This window comes from Chinchilla lanigera, unplaced genomic scaffold, assembly GCF_000276665.1.
Source record: "Chinchilla lanigera isolate Chin_1 unplaced genomic scaffold, ChiLan1.0 scaffold00018, whole genome shotgun sequence".
NCBI classification, from domain to species: domain Eukaryota; kingdom Metazoa; phylum Chordata; class Mammalia; order Rodentia; family Chinchillidae; genus Chinchilla; species Chinchilla lanigera.
The window spans coordinates 29,337,946-29,344,796 of record NW_004955419.1 but is presented as its reverse complement, the minus strand read 5'-3'; the positions used below and the strand labels follow the sequence as shown (position 1 = coordinate 29,344,796).

The 6,851-nt window shown below is 43.1% G+C and overlaps 1 protein-coding gene across 3 annotated transcripts in view; it reads left to right on the top strand.

The window, feature by feature from the left end:
* The first annotated feature begins 5,194 nt into the window (after positions 1-5,194).
* Zcchc7 (zinc finger, CCHC domain containing 7) overlaps positions 5,195-6,851 on the top strand; it is a 230,698-nt gene continuing 229,041 nt past the window's right edge. Inside the window, exon 1 of one of the 3 annotated variants that reach the window (XM_005382886.2) lies at positions 5,195-5,316. The gene's annotated coding sequence lies outside the window, so the exon portion shown is untranslated. Of the gene's footprint in view, positions 5,321-5,555; positions 5,657-6,851 lie in introns of those variants that run through there. The other 2 variants (XM_005382887.2, XM_005382888.2) reach the window with 2 other exon arrangements.

Genomic DNA, 6,851 nt, shown 5'->3' with positions numbered 1-6,851 from the left:
TCATTCAACTCTAATAGCCTGCCCCATGTCTGCATGAGGCATTGGGGGGACACACAGACATAAACCATAACACTGGGCTACAACAGCAAGACCCTGTCTCAAAAAACAAAAAACTCTAAGTTGAGTACATAATATACTTACAGTTCAGCAATTTGTCTTTTTTCCATTTAACTGTATTGCCTTGGAGATCTTTCCACAAACTATCCAAGATACAGCTTCATCTCTTTTTTTTTTTTTAAGAAGCATAGCTTTAAAAATAGTATAGATGTGTCCTTGTTTGTTTTGTTTTTTATTGATGAATACTTACTTTCTACTTTTCTATCAGAATATCTTGTGATATAATCACAAATGTACTCTTAGGAACACAACTCAATTTTTCTTGTGTGTGTAGTACTAGTGTTCAAACTTAGGGCTGCTGTTGGAGTTACATCCTCAGCCTTCACTTAAAATTTTGATAGATAGTATTAAATAGTTATCCTGAAATACCTTTACAACATGTATTCCCATCCACTGTGTGTGAGACTATTTGTGTATTTCTGATTACTAGTGATGTTGAGCACTTCTTATAGTTCATAGCCTTTTCGATTTCTTGTTCTATGAATTGCCAGCTCATATATCTTGCTCTTGGAATGCTGATTGTTAGTCTTTTTCTACCTCTATTTTCCAAGGCCCCATCCTCCTCTGTAAAGACTTCTCCATTTCCTCTAAGCAGCCAGCTGTGCCCTCCTCTGCTGTCCTAAAACGTTATTCATGCTGAACCCAGGTTTTCATTTGTCAGTTATCCCATACTGAATTCACTTATTTAACAAATGTCTATTTTGACCCCACTATGTGCCTGACCTTAGCCTAGCTGCTGGTTGGAAATACATTACAGGTTCCATGATGAAGCTTATTTTTGAAATGTACCTTAGAGCATAGAAAGAGCATAGTTTTGGAGTCACACAAGACTTGATTTAAATCCCAGCTATACAATGTACTTAGCCTCTTCAATACTCAATTTCTGTAGTAGGGAAATGAGGTTAATATCTTTCTTATAGAGTCATTTTGAGGCTGGGTGAGAGACACTATATCTGAAGAGGCTAGTGAAAGCCTGTTAAATACACTAGGCAGTCAATGAATGGCAATTGAAACCCAACTGTAAGTGGTCAAAATGATTAGTTTTAGGACCTGTTAACACATTGAAAAAAAAGGCAGCTCCTCTCTTTTTCTACTGAAGTTTGAGGCCAGCCTGAGAAGGATAAACATGAGTAATATGCTCCACTCATTCAAATCGTACTATAATCTATCTCCTACTTTGCCTGCCCCCTGCAGCTGGTTTCTGCTTTGTTCTGGCCCCTTATCCTAATTTAGCTGCTCACTATTAATGCAGAGCTGCCACTGCTACAGCCACTGCCTTGGGGTAGAACAGATTGTTCCCTCCTCAAATAAATGGTATCTTTAGAATATTTTCTGTAAAAGAGGCTTTAAGGGTACTTGTACATGCTGCTACTTATGATTTTGAGAAGTGGGGATCAGAAAAAACTTGGAGTAGAAGGGAGAACTGCTGTATGTATGTGTTTGTGTGTATATGTGTGTATATGTGTGTGTGTAGTTGAGGCATGTCTCCAACTAATCAGACCTGGATTACAGATATAGCTCTGCCTCTTCTAGGTGACTCTCAGCTAATTTCTTCCTTCAAAACTTTAGTCACTGGAATAAGCCTGGATCACATGATTTCTAAAGAGCTTCTAAATGAGAAATTACTATGTGAAGACTTGGGGTGTGTGTACATATGCTACTGTCCTTAATTAGAAATCCCTGTATTCTTGGACTTTTACAGTTCTTTAATTCCATCCTAATATCATGTGGTACCGTACTGCATTCCAGTTATTTGGGATCATGACATGGCTTTCCCCTGAACTGACAGTTGGATCCAATTCTACTTCTTGCTTCTTAAAGTGGAACTGAGTGCTCTGCTGTCTGCCAGACACTGTATCAGGCAGTAAATAAACAAAGATCAAAGCAGAATTTGTCTTCAGGGAATTTCACAGTGTAGCTGAACACAACTGTAGAACTAATATAATGTAATTGCCTTGATGGAGGTTTGTCCATACTATAGAGAGTCCTGGGGAAGGAATGTCTATTTCATCTGGCTGACTGGAAGGTTTCCTTTAAGATCACAGATTTCAGCAGAGTGGGCTGAGTGGGAGAACCTCACAAAGAAAGAGGGCTCTTTATAGGTAATGGGAGTGTTATCTGTAAAGACATAGATGCGGGAGAGCATAGTATGCTGGCACCTATGTAGGCATTAGAATGTCAGTGAACAGACAGGCATATGTCAGCTCAAGAAGAACCATTTATGCCATCTAAAGGACTTTATGTTTTATGACAACCTGAAAGAGCTGACTGAAGCATTTTGTGGTGGGGTAGCAATACATCTTTGTTGAACACATGATAGTGAGAAGATGAGGCAGAATAATTAATTTCCTAAACTTACGGCTTTTAGCAATTTATTTAACCTGTTTTCTTTCTTTTGTGTGTGGTGTGTGAAGTGATAATTAAACAAAAAAAGCAACCTAGTTGGATGTGATGGCATATACCTATAATCCCAGCACACTGGAGGCTTTGATTGCAGCAAATTTGAGGACTGCAGCAAATTTGAGGCCAACCTGGACTACATAGTGAGTTCAAGTCCAGCCTGAACTACATAGAAAGACTTTCTCCGAAAAACCCAACCAACCAAAAAAACTCTTAAAGTGTCATTGATATTTGAGAGATTGTATTGTACTACACCAAAAGGACTTAGCCTGTCACTTGATAAATATTTAATTAAACAAAAGTTAACATTTATTTTATTTATTACCTGAACAAACTGTCACCAGATGGGGTCTCATGAAGTCTTCCCAAAGAGGAGACTGGCACATCATCTGGCCCCAGAGTAGGATCATGACTCATCATTGGAGAAAGAGAACTTTGGTATGCATCAGTGAGAGGCATTGGCAGATTTATTAGGCAGAGTTAGAAAGTAAGAAAAAAAAAATAGGGAAAGGACTTCAGCTTGAGGAAGTGGGCACAGCTCTATAGGTTTAGACTGGACTATCAACAAAAGAAAAAGATCAGTACCCCAACCAGTGGGATGGCTAAACCCGGGTCATTCACAGAGCTTTATTCTTAGCTCTTTTTTTTTTTGTTTTTTTGTTTTTTTCTCCGGTACCGGGAACCGAACTCACGACCTTGCGCTTGCCAGGCAGGCGCTTTTGCTGCTGAGCTAAATCCCCAGCCCCTCTTAGCTCTTTTTTATATTTGAGACAAGGTCTCAGTAAATTGCTCAGATTGGGCTCAAACTTGAGATCCTCCTGCCTCAGCCTCCCAGAATGCCCGGAAACCTTTATGGATTAGGCAAAGTAGGTTAGGGGCTGGTTGATCATTATCTTATCTCTGGGAGAAGATATGACTCTGGGGTCCCTTAAGCTCTGGGGAAGTCCTTATTTGCTTGAGGGGGAAAGTCTGTGTACATGAAAGGATTATCATTGGTGGGGCTCAATACTGTGGTAGGCTCTGCTAAATACAGCGGTGACTGGATACTTTGCATCAGCAGATGAACTTCTCTGTAAATTTATGTTGGTGTCCGCAGTCATTAAGTGCGATGAGATAGGTTATGTAAATTTAAAACTAATAAATTTTGTACTGCCCGCTTTCAGACAGCCTTCTCTAAATGATTAACATGACTATGTGTAGAGCTAACCAGGTATCTAACCCAACGTTTTAAGGTAGTAAAGGAGAGTGCCACAAGATGAAGGCGAAGTTTTGTTCTACTTTTAGGTGCCTACTAAGTATCTGTAGACCCAAAGGAAGGGTCACTGTTTTTTTTAGCAAAAGGACTTTGAAGTCCTGGACTGCCTCAAAAGAAAACAAATTATGCTCTTAATGAATACGTAACAGGTTAAGGATGGAGGAGTTTGTAGTCTGTCCCTATAGAGGGCTGTGTCAAAACAACCCAGAAATCTGTTACCCATTTCTATTCCTGTATCTTTTATTTGTAAAACGGGTTTTCCAATTTTGCCTTTTTATAGTACCTTGAGTTTTCCCTTTCTAGCACTTGCCATAATGTTGATCAAATTTACTAATTATATTTCTGGTTAAATTTACACTACAATCAAACTATATTGTCTTTCCTGCCGAACTCTCAGCTCTATGAGATCAATGACCTTTACGATTTTACTACATATCTACATTTCCTCATACAGCTTGTCTCTTAACAGATGTTCAGTAAATGTTGGTGAAAAGAAAAAAATAAAGTTAAGTTGACCTTTTAGGACTGTTGTCAGAAGCCAAACAATTAGTAAAATGTTATTTGTAAAATTGCACAGATGGGTTTACTACGATTAAATATTTTTTTTTTTTTGGTTTTTCTCCGGTACCGGGAACCGAACTCACGACCTTGCGCATGCCAGGCAGGCGCTTTTGCCACTGAGCTAAATCCCCAGCCCCGATTAAATATTTTTTAAAGTGTGAGAAAGGAAACTAAAGCCAGAGGCCCCCAGCACGATCTAGATGCTTTCGGGAGCTTCCAAATGATCAGTAGTCATTCCATTAACTGGTATGCAACTCTTCCATGTTCACAAAGGGTTAATCTGCTGCCTCCTATTCAGGGAAAGACGGAAGCGCCCCGGTGAAAGCTAAGTTCAATTCTAACCTACAAAGTAGAAAAGACCACCGAAGTCACCCACCAACATGGGCGAAGACACTAAACGCCAGGAGCTCTCAACAGGGCTTTTTCCCTGGCTGGAGTCCCCCGGCTCCCTCATCCAAGTCGCCGCGGTAACAGTCCTCGTCGCGACCGAGCATGCACGCGGCACCGGGTAGATGTCCCCGGAGCGCACGGGAGGAGGAAGCAGAGCCTGTCCTGAACCCGCCCTGCGAACCACGGGAGTTGAAGTTTTCCCGCGGGCACGGCAGCCGCGCGCTCCCCTTTTGCCCTGTATACGTTTCTTTCGTTCTAAGGATTCGAACAAAATTTGCCCCATCGTGGACGCAGCCTGGGTTTTTTCAAAAGAAGGTGTGAAAAGGGAAGAGCAAAGCAAAGAAAGCAAAGCAAAAGCTTATCGGTGGGGAAGGAAAAAAAAAAAAGAGTGAACAACTGCTACGCAAGCGCACAGAGGGCTCGAAAAGTGGGCGGAGACGGAAGAACACAGCAGCGAGCTGTGTGTTCCCGGAAGTGCCTCCCACCTCCCGGTACGCGCGGACGCGGCTTCCTTACCTCATTTGTCCTCGCCCCTCCCCGTCCCTCTTCGCGTTTTGGTTCCTGGTTGGTGCTTCCTGGTCGCAGCGGCGTCAGTGAGTATGTGTGTGACGGACCCCGAGCCTCCCACGGCCGGGAGACCCTTGCCCGCCCTCCGTCTTACCCGCCGGGCTGTGGAAGTAGCGCGAGCCCCTCGCCGGCCTCCGCGCCCTCCCCGCCACCTCACTCGAGCCCGTGCTCTGCTCCTGGCCCCGAAGCCGCGCGCTGCCCGGCGCGGCTCGGCTGACAGGCCAAGGTGTTCGCGTCTCCCTGTCCCTCCACGGCCTGAGGCCGTCGTTCAGGAAGGGCTGAGCATTGAGGGCCCCTGAAGGGCTGGCTTTTCTGCCCATTTTACCTACTACAGCCCTCCCCCGGAGTTCCGTCTTAGGAAAGCGGGTCAGTGAGTGAAACGCCGACGCTCCGCTGCGCGGGGCGGGAGTCCGTCCTGTGAGGACTTTCCAGTCCTGGGTTAACGCAGCCTCCCCTGTCAGAAGTAACAGCTGCGGCTGTGGGACCAGAACAGTGCAGGAGCTGCGTCCCTTCCCTGATGAAAAACGAGGACACTTAGATTTTGTTCAGTAGCAGTTCTTTTACCGCTCACGTCCTTTACCCCGCTGATGTCTTAAACTTGAGGGAGGTGCTGCTGGCATTTGGAAAAACTGGCTGGGAGCCACACCAAGTCTCCACCGCTGCGTATCTGTTCTTTAGGCCGAATGTACAATTATTTCAGATTTCAGAATTGAATTAGGTACACACCTCTTCTTTAGGCTGAGCTTACGGTTATTTCAGATTTCAGGATTGAATTAAGTAATCATTTAGGACTTTCTTGGCTCATTGAATACAGTTTCTGCAGGCATTACATGAGTGCGTTGTTTCGATAACTTTTTCAAGTCTCTTTAGAACTTTTGATGACAAAGACTGAGAGGACTGTGTCTATGTAAGACATATTAAGGCTTCGAGGACAGATTACTATTACTGTCAAGAGAATCTGAGGGTGTTAAATGAACTGAGGAAGAATTCAACGTGGGGGTTGTGTGGTAGTTACAGAGATAGCACACTACATGGAAAAAGGTGGAGGGCTAAGGGAATGGTGAGGGAAGTGTTTCAGTTAGGGTTACTTCTTCTAAAAAGCATTTATTTATCCCAAGGACAGCTGGGAATTACCTCAGTAAATTTAAGATCCCCTCAGGATTGTGTCTTCCTCATTTTTGTGATCATTGTTTCACACATTTGGATTCTCTACCCCAGTTATATTTGATTTCAAATGGCAGTCACATTTGAAGAATGGAGAGGAATTTGAATGTTACAATTAATTGCGTTGTCAGGGTCACACACTTAAGAGTAAATGAGAAATATTGAGAATAAAGTATGTATATGTCACTTTAGCACTGCAAAGAGAGAGAGAGAGAGAGAGAGAGAGAGAGAGAGAGAGAGAGAATGAGAATGATTATTATATCTAGGGAAAAGATAAAGCTGTGCAAGAACAGAAATATAATCAGAGTACAGGGGCTGGGGATTTAGTTTAGCGACAAAGTGCCTGCCTGGCAAGTGCAAGCACATGAGTTCGATTCCTGGTACCGGAAGAAAACTG